The sequence below is a fragment of the Dipodomys merriami genome, unplaced genomic scaffold, assembly GCF_024711535.1.
Source record: "Dipodomys merriami isolate MVZ:Mamm:240054 unplaced genomic scaffold, mDipMer1.0.p SCAF_2, whole genome shotgun sequence".
NCBI classification, from domain to species: domain Eukaryota; kingdom Metazoa; phylum Chordata; class Mammalia; order Rodentia; family Heteromyidae; genus Dipodomys; species Dipodomys merriami.
This window is the reverse complement of record NW_027203381.1, coordinates 48,489,935-48,510,783: the sequence shown is the minus strand read 5'-3', so window position 1 is coordinate 48,510,783 and position 20,849 is coordinate 48,489,935. Positions and strand designations below refer to the sequence as shown.

At 37.2% G+C, this 20,849-nt stretch overlaps 1 protein-coding gene and 1 pseudogene across 13 annotated transcripts in view; one reads left to right on the top strand and one right to left on the bottom strand.

Annotated features, from left to right (window-relative positions):
* Positions 1-20,849, bottom strand: part of Ptprm (protein tyrosine phosphatase receptor type M) — an 832,110-nt gene that overhangs the window by 176,126 nt on the left and 635,135 nt on the right. The gene's annotated exons all lie outside the window — the stretch shown is intronic.
* Positions 9,434-9,920, top strand: LOC138832125 (fas apoptotic inhibitory molecule 1 pseudogene; annotated as a pseudogene).

Sequence of the window (20,849 nt, the reverse complement as noted above, 5' to 3'; positions counted from 1 at the left end):
AACCAAACACTGTAGGGCTCACATAAAACATACTAGTTGGTACACTTACTTTCCATGAATAAGAGATAAGAAACTTAATTGTATTTGGAGTAGAGACTAACACATTGCACAAGACCACTGCATGCCAGTACTCTGATCATGATATTATCTTTAATCTGAGCAACTATGTAAGAATTATTCTCCCTTCTCATTTTTCAGAGGAGGAAATTAAGTTTCAGAGACATTAAAAAATGTGGAATTGAGATGACTTGGACCTTTACCATTCCAAAGATCATACAACAAAGTGATTTCTCTTGTAAAGTATTCCATCAATTTACATTTCCTTACAATTACATTATTACCTAATTATGTTACTTCAAAACTAAATATTATGTGTTGAGAAAAAGTTAGATTGAATTACTAGAGCCTGGCCAAGGAATTACACATTCATATAGTATCTAAGATTGAATTAGTCATCATCACATTAAAGCATTAGTAAACTGAGTTGATTAACAACTACTCATGTGTTCAAAGTAGTTTGCACCATTAGGGAGGGTAAGTCACTGTTTGGACTCTCATTTGTTTTTTATTTTATGTTATTGTAAAGGTGATATAGAGGGGGATTACAGTTACATAAGCAAGGTAATCAGTATATTTCTTATTGAACAGTGTTCCCTCCTTCCTCATTTTCTCCCACTTCCCCCGCTTTCCTCCCTTCAGAAGTTGTAAAGTTCATTTCCAACATAATGTCTTATTAGTACTGCTGTTGCATTGGTTCACCCTTTGTCCTTTTTCTTACCATTTCTGTGCTTCCCCTTCCCTTCCCCAAATCAGGTAAACATATATGACAAAGGATACCAGAATAAAAAAACAAACAAACATGACAACAGGATAAACCAAAGGGGGAAAAAAAAGGAAAAGAAAAAAAGGCATAACTGAACACAGTACACCAAACAAAGCAAAACAAAACAAAACTCATTTCCATATCTTGGAATTCATTTTGATTACCATCATTTTATATGGTAATATGTATCCAGAATGACATCACTCATTCAGAAGGAAATAGAAGGACTTGGAAAAAAATCATATGAAGTAAAATAAGCCAGACTTAAAGAAACATAGGCTCCATAGTTTCCCCTCATTTGTAATAATTAATATATATATATATATATATATCTAGGATATTCTTTTTTATCTAGGATATTCTTAACAGAGGATCACAATAGCTCAATAGCTATGTATATATGACCATATAAAATGATGCTAATCGACCTCATTTATTCTTAGATAAAACAAATATTCTTCTCCATGATTGCAGATGGTTGAAAAAGGTTATATTAAGAACTGAGGCTTGGTTATGACTATAGGTAAACTGGAATTTATTTTTCTTTTTCTCTTTTAAGCCTTGTGTTTTTGATTGATCTTTCTCTTTTTCCATATACATACATATATAAATCATTTATCTATCTGTCTGTCTTCTGTCTGTCTATTTTTGGTGCCAGTACTAGGGCTGGAACTCAGGGCCTGGATGCTGTCCCTTAGATTTTTCTGCTTACTTTCTATCACTGGAGCGACAGCTCTATTTCTGGCTTTTTGGTTAACTGCAGATAAAAAATGTCTTAGAATTTCCTGCCTGGACTGGATTCAAATTTTGATCCTCAGCAATCAGCTTTCATAGTTACCAGGATTATAGGAATGGACTACTGGTGCCCAAATTCATATTATTTTTAATTGAAAGCTTTGAAAATTATTTGAAACCTTTCAAATTCAATGAAATAAATTCTTTTATTTTTATTGTGAACAAACTGTACAGAGGGGTTACAATTACATGGGCAAGATAATGAGTCCATTTCTTATCAAGTATTGTAGCCTCCTCCTTGTTTCTCTTTCCCATCCCTTCCCATCCTTCCCCCACCCTTCAACCCAATCCTCCTCCTCCCCTTCCCCCCCCACCAAAGTAGTAAAGTTCATTTTTTGACACAACATCTTGTACATCTCATTGTTGCAATGGGTCCACCTGTATCCCTATTTAAACAATTTGTTTTTTTCCCTTCCCCTCCACAAATTATACCGACATCAAATACAGTGAAAGCAGGGTTATACCGTGGGGGAGGGACATACAAAGCAACCAAGAAATCATCTTATAAATATGTTAGAAACAATATCAAGAAAGAAAAGCCATGTGAGTCCTTATCTTGGAGTTCATTTCACATAACTAAAGACACAAGTGAATTTATTTGCCATTTTAATTTTTAGCAAATGGTTTCCCTGAAATATTTCAATTTCCAGTCTTGAAATTTGTGAGGCATAAATCTCACTGGCCTTTACTAAGGCCTGTCAACATTCATAAATAAAAATATTAGTGGAAGGACTTGCAGGTTTCAGGGCAGTGGCATGAGGAAGGATCTCTCTAACAATGAGAAAGCTAAACAACCTGAAAAGCAGCAGCTATTCTAAGGTCTATCAGCATACTGAAGTTGCAGGACAAACTATGGGCCTTCAAATTGAAAAGACCAAAAGTGAATATACACAACTTATGGGAATAAATATCTATGTGCAGAAATCTCTAAAGAACCAATACATGGTCAGGATAATTTACACTGTAGTTAAGAAGCTTCTGGAAGTGTAATATAGACAAGATTTAGGGTGAAAAACTGTACAGTGCAGATGGAGGTGGGGATAACTAAGCTTAAGGGGCCTCAACACTTCTGTGAGCTGTATCTCCAGGATTCCTACCAAGGGTCACAGTTAAGCTCCTTTCATGTTTGGCTTGCGAGGAAGTGAAAAGCAGCCACATTTTGAAATATGTGGGAGTGTTCTGATCTTAACTAGGCTTACTTGCCCTCAAGATAAACTACTCTATTGGCATCTAACCTACTGAATTTCACCAGTACCAAGCTGACATGGAGAAGAAGGTTAGTACCCAATCCCAGCTTACTCAGCCCTTCCTGTTCTGCCTGAAGTTTGGGCAGGCAGCATTTCAGAAATATTGGAGCAGCTCAGAGTTTAGCAGTGCAGGCTCACTACAAGTCTAAGACCTGTTCATAGTGCTTCAGAATGCCTCTTGTGTTCCTTGACACCTAACCAGCTTCTTGCACTTCTTTTCATGCAACACATCATGCCCAGCTAGCAAAAAAGAAGACAGAGCAAACATCAGAACCAGAGATATTGGAATGAAGAGACTGAAGATTTAAAACAGCCATGATTAATGAGCAAAGGACTGTAAAGGAGGGAGTGTGCAAGAACAGATAGGCAATACAAGCAGAGGTGGAAATTTTAAGATACATTAGAAATCAACAACACAGCAACTGAGATGAAGAGCGGTTTTGATGGGCTTCCTGCTGAGGAAAGACTCCCTGAGCTTGAAGATATGACAAGATAGCTTTCCTATGCTGAAAAGCTAAGGAAAAATAACTGAAAAACAATGTAAGAACAGAACACAAAAACCAAGTGCAAGACAACTCCAAATATGTAATATATATGTTGTGGAAATGCCAGGAGCATACAGAAGGGATACATGTTTGAAGCAATAATAACTATTTCCTAAAACTACTATCAGTTTATTAAAGCACACATCTATTAAAGTGCAGTTAAGTGCCAAATCAAATAGTAAAATGAAATGCTAACAAGATCTATACCTCGGCAGTTTACATTTAAAATGCAGGAAAAAAAGATAAAGAAAAAAAAGAAGCTACAGGACCAAAATACCTTACTTGCAAAAAGCAAAAAGTAAGTGCTACACTGAACCTTTCAAAAATCCTCAATCAGGAAGCAACAGGGTCATGTTGAAGAGGAGAGCCACTGACACAAAATGCTGCATTCTATTCAATCACCCTTTAAAAGCAAAAGGAGAATAGGAGTAAGGACAACTATACACAAACAAAAATCAGGGAATTTGTTGGTAGTAGATATTTCTAATAAGAAATACAAGTTCTTCCATGATTTGGTTCCCTACCCTAGTCTGCTGTAGTTTGCTCACATCAGCTCACCAGAGCTCACTAATTTTGCACTTTGGACCACCTCCACCCCAGTTCTCTGTCCTCTGAAAACAACAAATTAATTTTTAATAAATTCAGTCACGTGCTATGCCTGGAATAGGATTGTGTGATTGCTCTGAGCCCCATCAGTCATAAAGTGACATCTACAAGGAGGATGAGAACCACTGGTTCATGAACACAAGGACTGAATGGGTACCTCATAGGTAGTACAAGCACCAGGTATGACTGCGTCCTCACCTGTGCAAAAGACTGTATTGCCTATGTTTGGGGACAGAAATAAGGCACCTTTGGAATGCAACCTTGGTGATCCCAAGGATGAATTATATAGCCACTTTCATGAAGTGCCCCACCCTCCAGATAACGGATATGCTGAGGGAAGTTGAGCAAAGCTTATTTCTCTTTTCTTCCAGTCTGAAAATGACTAATGTGTGAGTAAGTACATTAAGGAACAGATGCATTCCCTATTTCTCTGGTGGGATTAGCATGCCAACACTTTTGCTGGCAGCAGGACCATTAAATTCACAGGAAGTGTTTCCTTTCTTTGGAAAGAAGTAGATGAGAAGCCAGCCAGTATGCCTGCAGCAGCACGATGCCTTTCTCTGCTGATGGCTGAGTTTTATGGCAGAGGCCCAGGGAGCAGGTTCTACCTTCTCCATTGAAAGGAGCTGCCTTGGCCTGCCTGAGTCTACCATGACAGCATGATGTCCATTGCTAATGAGTCAAAGGCATGCAGGTCTCAACTCTGAAAAGCTGAGCTACTGTAACTACTGAGTACATCACCTTTCTTAGGGAGTAGTGCTGTAATTGCTATCCATGACTGCTGTCCAATACTTCTAACTATCACAGCTGTGGCTATTTGACTTTCATCTCCAAGCTTGACATCCCAAGAAGAGCATTCAGAGCAGCACATCTGTCATCAAATGATTTCACAATATGGTCAAGAACTCCACAGCCACATTCACCTTTGGGAACCCAGTTCCAGAATAGCATCACCAAAGTATCTATTTGTGAGGTGGAAAAGTGAGATCACCAAAAACTATGCACTATTGGCAGCAATGAAGCCATGGCAATGTAAAACTTTAAGATCTTAGTGTCTTTTATTCAAGACCTTGGGATAATGCAAGGCTGAAGGAGCTCCTGTCACCCAGCATGACTGTGAGAAAGGCCAGACCTAAGAAAGCACTGTAAATGCAGAGTAGAAGCACGGACTATTTTCTTTCAATATCACTGATGACTACTGAGATCTTTTGAAAGGAGGGATTTTTTATTTGCTATTTCTTTGTACTCTTGACTAATACTTGTTCTTAGTATATTTTAGACAACTGTCATACTAATTCTTAAGGGAAGGGATGAAGGAAATGTATAATTTTCCACCAGAAAATTAAAAAGAAAATCCTGCATAATATCGATCAGAAATGTGGATCTCCATAAAGAAAGAAAGAGAGCCAGAGGAATGACATGTAAGATAAAAGAAAATAATTTTTAAATTCTTACTTGATCTAGCAGATGAAAGTTTGTATAAAAGAGAGCTACTGCACAATATCCAATGTCCACAGCTTGTGAATAAGAGAAACGAACAATAGTTAAAGGTACAGGGATAAAAGGGAGGAATAAATAATACATTGCTATTGCAAGAACATGCAGTACCCATTGCCAGTGTAATATCATTTGAAGGCAGATTCAAATTAGGTGCGAATACATACTGCAAACTCTAGGACAACTAATGCAAAAAGTAAAATAGTAAAAAAGTAAAGAAGAAAAATGGAATAATATGAAACACTCCGTTACAACAACAAAAGGCAAAAAAGAATAATAGACAAATATAGGATCAAAGAAAACAGGACAGTAAATGGTTTAGAAAGTATTATAAATGTCAATGACCAATGTAGATCAATTAAGAATTTGTCAAATGGGATGAAAAGCAAGGCCTAGCTATTTATTTTCTGTATGGAATGTACCATAAGCATAAAGATACAAATAGATTAAAGGCAAAGTGATGAACATGTACCATTTAAACAATAACAGATAGAATATGCTGTATTAAATTCACCAGAAAACTTCACAGAAGAGATGGATAAAGAGAAAGCATGGTATCAAGACAAAAGTGGCCTTTCTTCAAGAAGACTTAAACATCCATGATGTGTACATACCTGTAACAAAGCATCAATAAATACAAGTGATAGAACTACAAGGAGAAATAGATGAATCCACTATAATAATGGGAGACTTAACATCCCTCTGTCAGCTAGGGACAAATCTGGCAGGCAGAAAATCAGTAAGGACATAGTTGAACTCAACAGCATCATCAATCAACTGGATTTAACTGACACCTTCAGAATATTTCACACAACAACAGCAAGAATCCCATTATTCTCAAGCTCAAAGGAACATTCCCAAGGACAGAATAAATTTTGGGCCATAAACTATACCCCAAAATTTGAAAGAATAGAAATTACACACTGTATGCCCTCTGATGAAAATGTAATTAAACTAGAATTCAGTAACAGAAAGGTAGCTGAAAATCCAAGCATACTTGAAGAAACACACTTCCTTAAAATGACAAACAGGGTAAAGAAGAAATCCCAAGAGAAATTTAAATAAATGTAACTAATGAATGTGAATACAACCTTAATTTTGTGGACTCCATCAAAAGTATTGCATAGCACTGGAATTTAAAACATTATGCTCAAATCTTAGAAGCAAAGAAAAATCTAGAATCAATCATCTAAGCATTGAACAAAGAAAACTTGAAAAATAAAATCAAATTAAAACTAAAGTAAGCAGCTGGGCACTGATGGTTCACACCTGTAACACTAGCTACTCAGGAGGCTGAAATCTGAGGATTACGGTTCAAAATCAATGAGAGTAGGAAAGTCCATGAATCTCTTATCTCCAACAGATTACTGAAGAAGCCAAGAGTTAAGCTCAAGTGGTATAGCACTAACCTTGTACAAAAGAATCTCAGGGACAGCAACTAGCCCCTGAGATCAAGCCCTAGGACTGGCAAAAACAAAAACAAAAACATCAAAAAACACAGAAAAAAACACCAGAAACTAAAGGAAACAGAAGAAAACAAGTAATAAAGTTCAGAAGCCAATGAAAAGGGAATAAATATGAAAGAAAATATTACTCAAAGATTGTTCTTTGAAATATAAGAATAGTAAATCTTTAATCAGGATAAAATAATGAGTAAATACACAAACTACTAATATAATAAATTAAAGGAGAAGATCATTGCAGATCTCAGGGTCATTGAAAGGATATGAACATTAAAAATATGAACAATTTTATGCCCTATGAATTTGACAATTAGATAAATGCACTAATCCTTTGAAAGAAGTATTTCCAAAATTCACACAAGAAACATAATGTGACTAGACTTGTACCTAAAAAAGATATTGAATGAATAATTAATAGCTTTCCAAACAAAAAACAAATATTTAAGAAAGTAGCCAGGTGCTGGTGGCTCATGCCTATAATTCTAGCTAATCAGGAAGCTGAGATATGAGAATCATAGTTTGAAACCAGCCCAAGCAGAAAAGCATGTAAAGGTGACACTGATCATTGTACTCTTTAAACTGAAATGTTGAATTGAAACCCCTTTGTACAACTAATAATAATAAAATTTAAAAAGGAAAACAAAGAAAAAGGAAAATCTGTGATAATCTTATCTCCAATTAACCATCAAAAAGCCGTAAGTGGAGATATGGCTCAAGAGGTAGAATGTCAATCTTGAGTAAATAAGCAAGCAGGAGTATGAGGCTCTAAGCCCTAGAAGAAAGAAAGAAAGGAAGGAAGGAAGGAAGGAAGGAAGGAAGGAAGGAAGGAAGGAAGGAAGGAAGGAAGGAAGGAAGGAAGGAAGGAAGGAAGGAAGGAAGGAAGGAAAGAAGGAAGGAAGGAAGGAAGGAAGGGAGGGAGGGACGGAGGGAGGGACGGAGGGAGGGAAGGACGGAGGAAGGTAGGGAGCAAAGAAAATAGGAAGGAAGAAATCAAACTTGATATATAGATTTGATATAGTCCCCATTTTGTGGCTATCAATAATTTTTAAACACATTTATAAGATTTCTTTGTTGCTTTGTATGTTGCTCCCCCACAGTATAACCCCTGCTTTCACTGGATTTGATGTCTGTATAATTTGTGGAGGGAAAGGGAAAAAACAAATCGTTTAAATAGGGATACAGGTGGACCCATTGCAACAATGAGATGTTCAAGTCGTTATGTCGAAAACGAACTTTACAACTTTGGTGGTGGTGGAGGATTGGGGGGGAGGGGAGGTTGGGAAGGGATGGGAAGGGGAAACAAAGGAGGAGACTGCAATGTTTGATAAGAAATGTACTCATTATCGTGCCCATGTAATGTAACCCCTCTGTACAGTATTTTCACAATTAAAAAAAAAGAGATAAAAATTTAAGATAGTTTTTATGGCTGCAGGTGAAAGTGAGAGCTGAGCAGCTTGTGTTTCTCCTCTGGTGCCTTTCCTTTCACAACAGGACCATGGAGTCCTCACGGTGGGGAAACAGCCAGCATGTCTTTGACAGCCCAGACTTGGGCTGTGCACTGGATCAGCTGGCCTTTGAGGGGACTGTAATACATAACTGTGTGTGGATAGCCTTTCATTCTCCCAAATGCCCATGAAGTGTTAGGCCCAGACATTGAACTGTGGAGAGGCTGAAGATGCCATGTGTAGTTCTGGACATGACACTCAAGATGCCATAGGCTAAGCCTGATCAGGAAAAGCATGGAAAAAATGCCAGATGCCCCTCAGTAGATGAATGGATCAAGAAAATGTGGTATATATACACAATGGAATTCTATGCCTCCATCAGAAAGAATGACATTGCCCCATTTGTTAGGAAATGGAAAGACTTGGAAAAAATTATATTAAATAAAGTAAGCCAGGCCCAAAGAAACATAGGTCCCATGGTTTCCCTTATTTGCAATAACTAGTATATGTCTAGGACAAGCAGAAAAGGTCAAAAGCTATGTACATATGACCAGGTAAGATGATGCTAGGCAAAATGAACCCCAACATAGAGACACAAGTTGTTTTATCTTTCTTGCTGTTGTTTCCAATATGCCATGTGATTTTTTGTTTCTTTTTTATGCTCTTCCCCCATGGTATAAATGCTGTTTTCACTGTATTTTATTCCTGTTCCCTGAATCTTGTATATACATTTTCTAATTTGGAGAGGGGAAGGGAAATAACAAAATGCTGAAGTAAGGTATACAGGATGACCCATTGTAACAACCAGATGTACAAGATACTATGTTGAAAACAAACTTTACAACTTTGAGGGTAGGGAGGGAGAAGTTGGGGATGTGGGGAGAGAAGGGATGGTAGGGGAAAAACAAAGGAGGAGGTAACAATGTTCGATAGGAAATGTACTCATCACCTTACTCATGTAACTGCAACCCCTCTGTACAGTATTTTTATGATAAAAAATATCTACCAAAAAATGACAGATCTTGTAGCTGTGTGGGATGTGGCCATCAGCGATGGAATCTACAAGATTAAATTCGAACACATGATAACCTCAGGAAAACCAGTAGTGTATGTAGACCGGAAGGAAAAAAGAAAATTGGTGGACAAAGAAATGTTCACAAGTGGAGCTGCAGAGATCAAAGCCACCTTAAACATTGACACAGTTACTGGATTTGCTTATGAATATACTCTAGAAATTAATGGGAAGAGCCTCAAAAAGTATATGGAAAACAGATCAAAGACCCACCAACACATGGGTGGTGCACCTGGATGATCGAGACTTCTGAGTTGTTCTGGAAAAAGACACTATGGACATTTGGTGCAATGGTAAGCAAATGGAAACACTTCAGCCTTGGGAAGCACCACTGTTACATAAAAGCGGTTAGCAGTGGAAGCAGAGAGAGGGCATTGTCCACACCTTCGTGATGGACAACAGAGAAATCCCAGAGACTCCTGAGTGATTTCTCTTCATAAACTGTAGTCTGAAGAAGTCAAGGTCAGGGCTTTTTAAGGACTGTGGTAATTAAATTTGTTTCACAGGTACTTCTCCATATATTTAGTCTACAATGTTTTTCTTTTTGTTTTTAAATTTTTCAAGTCATTTGAAACTAATATTCCAAGGATCAGGAAAAAATATTATGTGAAATCAGAGCAATTAAAATTTATTTTTTATTTTAAAGCCAAATGGAAAATAAGGTAAATCACAATTACTAGCACTTCATAAGCAGTGTTTTATTATAACAAACTGTGAAACAAAATATGTGAGATAAAAAGATAACAGATTAAAAATGATAAAAGACCCAGAATAGCACATACAACATTGAAGAAGAACATAGGTGGAAGATTAACACTAGCTGGCTTCCACAATTACTGTAAAGCTTAAGTGATGAAGACACTGTGGTCGCAGCAGACAATAGGTTGCTGACAGAATAGAGATCCCAGAAACAGACCAACATAAATACAGTCATTGTTCTTTGACAAAGGAACAAAGGTAAGGCAATGAAGCAAGAACAACTTTTTCAACAAGTTAATGGTGAAAAAAACTAGACATCCTCATGCAAAAAAAAAAAAAAAGTCCACTGAAAATAAATAAATCTGGATGCAGGCTTTTAAAAAACTGTGTCAATATAGATAATAGACCAAACTGTAAAATCCACAACTACAAAATACACAGAAGAGAATCTAGAAATTCCTGATAATCTTGGGCATGGCAATGACTTTTTAAGAAGGCTTTCAAATTGTGAGCCACGAAATAAAGAGTGGACTTTGCTTAAATTAAAAACTTCTGCTCTGTGAATTCCACTAATCAAGAGAAAGGAAACTAAATACTCAAAGAAACTGTGCAGAAGATATATCTGATAACGTGTTAGTATACATAATATACAAAGAGTCCTTAATACTCATCAGTAAGAACACAAAAAAGAAGAATTAAAAAAAACTACCTAGCTAGTCCCTTAACAGTCATAGCATCTAAGAAAATAAAGAGATGGCAAATCAGCATAGGAAAAGATAACCATATTGAGTGTGTGTGATTCAGGAAAAGCACATTGATAAAATGAGAGACCCCTGGGCATGGTAGTCTATGATCTTTGCACTAAGGCAGGAGGATTGTGAGGTTGAAGATAGCCTGGGCTATACAGAAAGATCATTTGAAATAGAAACAAACGAACTTCAAAACATCAACAACAAAAACAATGGCTTATCGCTATATATCTATTAGAATGCTCAAAATCAATAAAAAAATGACAGAAACCCTCATTTACTGCTAGTGGGAATGGAAAATGACACATTCACTGTGGAACAAAGTAGGAGTTTCTTTCCAAATTAACATTCTTTTCATATGACCTAACAATCATACGCTTTAGCATTTATCCCCCCCACCCCACATAACTGAAAACTTAATGTCCATGCAAAAATGTGGCTTAGTGGTAGAGTGCTTGCCTAGCATGCACAAAGCCCTGGGTTCGATTCCTCAGTATCACACAAACAAAAAAGGCCGGAAGGGGTGCTGTGGCTCAAGTAGTAGAGTGCTAGCCTTGAGCAAAAGAAGCCCAGGGGCAGTGCCCAAGGCTTGAGTTGAAGCCCTAGGACTGGCAAAAAAATATGCAGATAGATATTTATAGTGGGTTTATTTGAAATTGTCAAAACTTATGAGCAACCAGGATATCTTTTAGTAGGCAAATGGATAAACTGTGATCTAACCGAACAATGGAAGATTATTCAGGGCTCAGGAGAAATGATCCATCAAGCCACAGAAGGAAACAGAGGAAATGTAAATGGGTTTGGCTAAGTGAAAGATGTCAATCTGAAAGGCTATACATAGCATGGTTACATGACATTCTGGGAAGGCAAGAACTATGGAGTGAGTAAAAATACAAAGAGCTTAGTTTCTGATAGAGGTCCTGGGAGAAAGAGGAATGAACAGAGAACAGAAGTTTAGGGCAGTGAAGTTATTCTATATGACACCACCCTAATGGAAGATTCTTGCTAATGGAATGTCAAGATGGAATGAACAACACTCATGCAAACCCTAATGTGAACTATAGACTTTGGATATAATGATTTATCAATAGAGGTTTGTGAATGATATCAAATGTTACCATTATGATGGAGATATTGATAATGGAGGGAGCTGTCAGCCCGTGTAGTTGATGAGTACATGAGAACTCTCTTTTCCATTTGCTATAACTTGGTTCTTGACTGTCTTTCAAAGGCCCAGTGGAACTACTGGAACTATTGGAAGATGGTAAAAAAATCTTCAAAGTTGATGCCTAGTTGAAATGCTTAGCTCACTAGAGGCATGTCCCTCTAAAGGGATTGTGGGATGCCAGCCTCTCCCTGGCCTTGTGCTTCCTTTTCACTTTCCTTCTTGACACCTAGGAGGGGAATAACTTTGCTTTGTTATACACTCTCTACCAGGACATGCTGCCTTACCGCAGGCCCAAAGCAATGGGTCTACCAGCCATGAATAAACCTCCAAAACTACAAAATAAAAAGAAAACTTACCATTTTTAGTTGGCTATTTTAAGTATTTGGTCATACTAATGGAAAACTGAATGACACACTGTCTAAGTCTATTAAAATTATAATATGGTTTGGAGGACAAATTAGAGGGAGAAAAAATAGTTGTAATTTTTAAATTGCAAACTCTAATGTAGGTGAGAAAAGATAGAACTGTGCCATGAATTCAAATGAAAGGAAAGGTCATTATACTACATGCTTATTTTACTCTACTTGCTGTATTTTCTTTTCTGGGGTAAAAATGAAAACATGGAATAAAATAGGTGTTGGGGCTCTTGACTGTAATCCTAGTAACTCAAGAGTCTGAGAGCAAAGGAGTCAGGTTTGAAGCCATTCTAGACAGAAAAGCGTGCAAGAGTTCTATCTTCAATTAACCTGCAAAAAGCAGACTTGATGTATGGCTCGAGTGATGGAGCACCAGCCTTGACTGCACATACACAAAACACTTAACAGATACGTATACATACATGAAAACCAAACCAAAAATGAGCATGGAATGAGTTTAAGAGGAATGTGAAAAGACTTCTTGAAATATTACTATCCCCATGACAGAAGTGATCACAAATGAGGGAAGATTGAACATATAAGGAAAGAGTGAACATATCACCAGTCTGTCCACAGACAGATCAAGGGCTGGATGACAAATGGCTACCAGTTAAGAGAACAGGCTCAGCAGGATGGAAGGGCACATTTGTCACAAGTGCCAGGGCACTCAAAGGGACAGAATTCATGGGTCAATTTCAGTGTGGCTTCTCCTTAGTCAGTACTGTTATAGCCACTTAGAGTGAAGGACATGGCCACTACACAGCATTACTAGCCACTTCCTCTCTATGGTAGACATGAAGTCCGGAACTAGAAAAGACTTGATAGCACTGAGCTGGAGCTTAGTTTTTACCCCTAGAGAAGGCATCTTCATTTTACAATAATCTTTCACTTAAATACTACAGAGATGGTAAAATTTACAGCAAGGGAAATCACATGGAGACAAGAGCCAGGACAAATGACTTTCTGGTCTTGGCTTTTACAATTAACTGTATGTTTAGACTTAATTGAGATCTGGGGTAGAGACTGGAACCAAGAAGTATTTAATTTCCTCACAGTAGGAATCAAATAGTTATTGGTTGAGTCCAACCATGTGTACTATACCAAATTGCCAAGATCCAGCTGAAGAAGCCTACATGAATAAATGGATGTCACCTTAAAGATAGATCTGAACAAATTACCACATAATGTTTTTGAAGTCAAAGGTTTTAGGAAAACCAATGTGGTCTGACAACTAATTCTTTTAACTCAAACTACAGCAGCTGATAGAAATACAATATGAAAATAATAGTTATGAAAAGTTTGGAGGACTTCAGACAAGTAAGGCAATTTGTATTCACAAATTTGTGCTCATACAACAATTCAGTAAGGACATTGCTGTTATTATCCCTATTGTAGAGAGAAGGAAATTGAGTTAGTCATGGCCAATTGTCCAAGGCTCCAAGGCTAGAGAAGAACTTTAGACAGCTGGCATTGTATTTATAGGTAGAGATAAAATCACCTCTAAAGTAGGTCCTGGTGGCTCATGCCTGTAATCCTAGCTATGAAGGAGACAGAGAGCTGAGTTAGAGTGGTTTGAAGCATGCCTGGGCAGAAAAGTCTACGAGACTCCAAAATAACCATCTCCAAAATAACCAGTATAAATCTGGGCTGGAGGCATGGCTCAAGTAGTAGAACACCAGATAAGCAAGGGAACCAAACTAGCAGGGGCAAGTCTCTGAGTTCAAATCCTCATACTGGTCAAAATAAATTGTCTCTAAAATCATTGAGTGTATCGGTAATTATACTTTACTGGTTGCTTAAATCTGCACAGAGATAAAGGCTAGTTTACTTTGCCAGGTAAGCATTGCTGACTGGTAGAAGTAAGTGCTCATGTTATCACTGAGGTATTATTAGGATATTATATTTAAGAAGTCCACTCAATCTGACCCCAAATTATGGAGGGTACTTGCTACCTACCCAGATTTATGTTTTTCACAGACTAGTTAATGAGGCATGTATTTGTCCCAAAGATTAACTTTTTATTCAAACTAGTTAGGAGTTAAGGCATTTATTTTTAAAATCTTCTTTGGATCTTCTGTTTTAGGGTTTGTATCTTAACCATACAATGAGATAAAGTGATGACCTTAAAAATTATTCAGCCATAAAAGAAGAATGAAATTCTAATATCTTTGGCAATGCACTGAAGAAGGAACTGGTTAACCATACTTATGTATGCTGATCTTGGAAGCAGAGTAGAGTAGTGATTTCCCGAGGTTGAGGAGTGAAGAAGAGAGAGAAAAATGCTGAGAGGATGAGTACATAGGAGTGTAGCTGGACGGGAAAAATACCTTCTCTTGTTCATAGCACAGTGGTATAACTGTGGTTGACAATACTTAAATGTTCATGTAGTGGAGAGGATTTTGAATGTTTCCATCACAAATAAATGATGCCAGTTGATATTATTTTGAATGACCTAAGTGGCAAAAGATGCTGTGGAATAGTACCTGACAACAGAGGACACCTGTAAAGGAACACACCAGGGCAAAGCAACAAAGACACGTGCAGATTTCCTCATCAAGTAACTGCTGGCATCTCTCTCAGTATAGGTGAACACACATGCACAGGACTATATGTACTTTATGCAAAAAGGTTCAAAATAGAACTTGTTATATGAACTTAACAAAAATTATTATTACCCAAACTTACAAGCTGAAAATAAAATATTTTGAAGACTGTCTTTTTTAAAAACTAATTTGAAATTACAGGAAGTAAAGTCTATGATCACTTCTAAATCATGACATAAATGTCTTATGTCATCTGAGATGACAGTTACTATTATTGCAAATTACAATAAAAACGATCAAGATTATTATGTCATTTTTCCAATAAAAATCATATAATTCTAAGTTAAACTGACTTGTGAGAGTAAAAATAGGTCAAATAACCTCTGATTTCATATTTGGAATTTAAAAATTTAAGAGGCGAGAGAGTAGGAGTACCTATTTTTTCCTAAAAGTAGACTTTTGTTCCTGTTTGAGATAAAGGTCTCACTCTGTAGCCCAAGCTAGCCTGCATTTCCTGAACTATTTGCTTCACCCACCCAAGTGTTGATTTACCATGCCTCAAAAAAAATAGAACTTTTGGTTGATTAAAAAAATATTTTCATAATCATTGAAATTTACAGGTATCTAATAAGTTAGCATTACTGGTTTATGAGCTATTAAAGAATAAGTATTAAAGACATTTATTTTATTATGCTTACAGGCACACCTTCCATGGCAGCTACATGAGGACAGAGCTCTGTTCTTTGGTTATTATTCATCCCTCATCCTGAAACAGTACCTGACAAATGGTGGTAGTTATCAAGTATTTGTTTGATTATGCAGCCTTACATTTTTTTTCTATTTGATAAACCGTAATTGTGGGAGGGAGAGGCATAGAAGACAGGCAGACAGAAAGACACACAGATAGACACAGGCAGTGAGTGGCTCAGTTCTTGGTAACGATGCATAGTCTCATGCTCAGTCTCGTGTCCTTAGCATTTCAGCTGATGAAGAATCCAAAGGATGCTGGCAGTTAACCACATACAATCATTTCATAGATGCTGGCACTTTATCTGAATTTTTTTCTGAGTGCTATGGTTTGAATGGGTTCTCCCAAAAAGTTTGTGTGTTGAAAAGTGAATTCTCAAATTCCTATGGTGATGGTATTTAGAGGTGGAGTCTTTGGGAAATTTAGATGAGGGTTCAATGGGATTGTGAACTGAAGGTCTCATGATGATGTTAGTGGCTTTCATAGAGGAACAGAGATCTGGTCAGCACATGTCTCACCTTGTGACACCTTCACTATGTTATGATGCAGGAGGGCTTCATCATGTGCTGGAAACTTAATATTGGACTTAAATGAAAAAGCAATTTATTTTATTACAAATTGTCTACTTTGTGGTATTCTACTATAGCAGCAGAAATGGACTAAAGATAGTGATGGAGGTTCAGCACCAGTAGCTAATGCCTATAATCCTAGCCACTCAGGAGGCTGAGATCTAGGGATTATAGTCTGAAGCTAGACTTGGCAGGAAAGTCCATAAGACTCTTATTTTCCAACTAACCAGCCAAAGGCTAGAAGTATAACTGTGCCTCAATTGGTAGACCATAAGTCTTGAGAGAAAAAGCTAAGGGATAGTACCCTGGTCCTGCACTCAAGGCCCAGTACAGGCATAAAAATCAGACAGTTATGGAGAGTAAGCACACACACACACACACACACACACACACACACACACACACACACACACACACACACACACACACACACACACACACACACACACACACACACACACACACACACACACACACACACACACTCGTTTTGTAACTCGAATCAAACACGATTCATATAACAGCCTTAAAGAAAAAAGCCTTTGGTTCAATCCTGAAACACTTTCTGATGACTCCTTCATTACCTATCTGTGGGGGAAAATACCAGCTTCCCTGCTTCTCTCACTTATCTTTCCTGTCAAGGAAATCTTCCATAATTTGCTCTGCATCTGGAGGATGGGAGCTCACATTCTGCAACACTTTGAAGCTTTTGAGCATGTGCCACTGTAAGACTCATAAACACGCACACAGCCTGCCCTGCAAGATCCACCTGCACATAGATCCCTCTTAGCACAAACACCTTCCATTTGGGACTAACTCATGACTCACACAGGAACCTGAATGTAACTTCCCAAACTAGCAGAAGATTCTTAAACGTTAAAACAAAAATCAGGCATAAAAATAATAGATACAGTAGCTGTCATCCTTAGTAATACTTTGTTTAGTTTTATTTCTCACATTAGGGCAGTATGACTCTAAAGGGACCGGAACTTGAGATTGGCACAAGAAATATGAAGTTGGTACAACCCACAGTAGAGCAAAAAAGGGAATAGAGAAACAGTAGTGATAGCAGGTCTCCACTCACCGTCCATTGTGTGCACATTACCTCAAAATGTAATGGTTTCAAAAATGTCATTCTGCAGCAAGACTAAACTGGCATACTGTTGATCCTCTATATGACTATAAGTGCAAGTGAGAAAGGGAGAATTTCAGTGTATGTCACAATGGAATCAAGCCTCTACTTCCCCCATGGTGATATTTGTGAAGCTCCCTAAAATATCTTGCAATGTCTCTGCCCAATAAAAACAGGGCAGGGCATTTGTGTCAGCTCATAAAGGAAAAATGGGCCTCAATATAACTGCATATTCTGGATTCTAACTTAAGTGCTAATATTATAAAATCTGAATGATCCCTTGGATGTAGAGAACTAAGTATCCAAGAATCTCATAAACATATAAACTGAAAATTAAAAAAAAACAAATTACCAATTAAAATAATAGTTGCTGGTTAATTTATGCAGAAATAAATCCAACCTGTTTCTTAAGGAGCCCTAGTAACTACCAACAAACATACTTCCTAACAGATGCAAGGACTTTAACCCAGAAAGGGATGCACCCAATCATCAGGAAAAAAGATCTCTTGAAGATGACCTAGTCTGGGAAATCTATACAATATGTTATGTGGTGATATGGAATTACAGATGGGATTGAGGCTGAGGTAAGCCTAAAACAGAGAATTCATCCCAAATTATCCTGATGGGCCTATATAATAACATGATTGTGTGTGTGTGTGTGTGTGTGTGTGTGTGTGTGTGTGTGTGTGTGTGTGTGTGTGTGTATGGGGGTGGGGGCAAATGCTCTTGAACTATACTTCCAGTTCTGTTGTTTTGATTTGAAGACAAGGTTTTCTGCTATTTTTGCGGTGTGGCTCTCAAACTCTGCATGTGATCCTCTTGTTTTTGCTTACTGAGTAGCTGTATGAATCACTACACTTGGCTCTGAAACATTGTTGCTTGTTAATAAAAACATGAAAGGCAAATTATTTGAGGTTTAAATTTGGCTATTTGTTAGTTCTATACCTATATGATGAAATGGGATGAGAATAATGGAGAAAAAAAGGATTACTTCTTCCAAAATTAGAGCAAATGCTTGAGTATCACTGAAGTTGGACTAAGTTAGTAGAGTTGATTAGTTTGTTTTACCACACATTCACACACTTATGCTGTCATCTACGAAAATGTTTGCTAATGTGATAAAAAAATGAACCTTATAATTTGTCATTTTGTATATACCTATGTGTGAGGTTATATTAGAAAATTCATGTTTCCATATTACAGAATACATTACTGTTGTATATTTGTTTATATTTACATTTATCTTTAATTAGGTTTTGATCTCTACATAGTCATAATATCTGAGCCATTAATACTTTTAAAGCTAAATATTATATTTTCTGCTAATCTATAGCTTAATTTAATCTATACTTAAATATCCATGCTTAAAGTATCTTTTGAAATAAATTTATAATTTTGAAATATTCCAAGTTTATCCATTATGTCTATTATGATTTAGCATTCTTTTGTTCCCAGACAACATGAAGACATAGTTTTAGATTTCATTTCAACTCATGGTCTTTCCCTGTCTAGTGAGCATAGTCAGGGGGATGAATTAGACACTGTGTGGCTGTATGGGTCTAGAAGCAATGACTGGCTTGGTTTTTAACTACCATCTCTTGCAGGCAGATTATGGTTTCTACACATCATTTTTCACTGTTAGCAACCAGAGTTTGGTATAGAAATGACTGATTCTGGGCTGGGAATGTGGCTCAGTGGTAGAGTGCTTGTCTTGCATTCATGAAGCCCTAGATTCGATTCCTCTGTACCAAATAAACAGAAAAAAAGTCAGAAATGGCACAGTAGCTCACGTGGTAAAGCACTAGCCTTGAGCCAAAGAAACTCCCAGGCTCTGAGTTCAAGCCCCATGACAGGAAAAAACAATTTTAAAAAAATAAGTGATTCCAATTATAGGCAGACAACACACAAAATGAGCTGAAGAGACTGTGCCGTCTCAGAAACTCTCAAATGTCAAAAGAATATAAAATCCAGGAGTTGGTGGCTTACACTTATAATTGTAGCTACTCAGGAGGCTGAGATCTGAGGATCATAGTTCGAAGCCAGCCTGGACAGTGAAGTCTGCAAGACTCATCTCCAATTAATCACAAAAGAAAGCCAAAAGTGGAGCTGTGGCACAAGTGGTAGAGTGTTAGCCTTGAGCACTAAAACTTGGAGACAATGCCCAATCCCACAGTTCAAGCTCCTGAACTGGTAAAAAAAAAAAAAAAAAAAAATATATATATATATATATATATATATATATATATATATATAAAATAATTTGAGGGGGCTCTGGCTGGCTGCACATAAGATACTCTGAACATCCAAACACTAATTAGCAGAAAATATTAAGCCATACTACAAACCCTGCATTCAGGGAAGTAAGAGAGGCTGAGATGTGGTATTGGGCAGCAGCAAGAGTAGGGAAGGCTAACAAAGAGAGTGAATGAGGATGAATATGGCTGATGTAGTCTATATGCATATATGAAAATAGAAGACAAATCCTGCTGGAATTGTTTTTAGAGAACGGAGTGGGATGAGAAGAGTGATAGAACTGGGGGGAGGTTTACTAAGATACATTGTTTACATATGTGGAAAAGTCACAATGTAATCTCCTTGGTATACCAAATGTACACTAATAAAACATTACTTGATAATAGTTATCACTTAATGAAAAAAGCCTGTGTATATAAGGGCACCATTAGAAATTTTATAATGTCCTTAGGTACCAATTCATCATGCAACTGAAAAATACGGGGAATGAACTTCAAGTATTTATCTTTAATTTCCTATATGAACTTGTATTTCAGGGCAACCAAGTAGGTAAATAGAGAATGATACTTAACATGTAAAGAACAAATGATAAAAGATGCCAAGGTTTTCAAATTAGTAATAAGATAATAGATCTAGGTAATCATCAAAGTCCCTTAAAAACCTATCAAGTGCTAGGTTGATGTTAAACTTTATAATGGATGGACAAAACTGTCAAAACCATTACTCGCAGCTCAACCTCCACACCTTCTTTATACAAAGTAATGGGAAGTACAAAACACTACCTATGAGCTGGATGAGGATGATACATGCCTGTCATTCCAAGCTATGTGGGAGGCTGAGATTGGTAGGATCATCGTTCCTGGCTAGTGGGAGCAGAAAAGTCTGTCAGTGCCCATCTCCTTTGTGGGAACCTAGATGTTGTAGTGTACTACAACAATGAAGACTAAAGTAGGCAAATTGTAGCTCAGGCAGGTACCCCGATGAAAAGTAAGACCCTATGCTAAAACTAGTTAGCCAAAAACAGGGCTGGAGGCATGGCTCAAGAATGAGGGTGACTAACAAATATGAAGTCCTGAGTT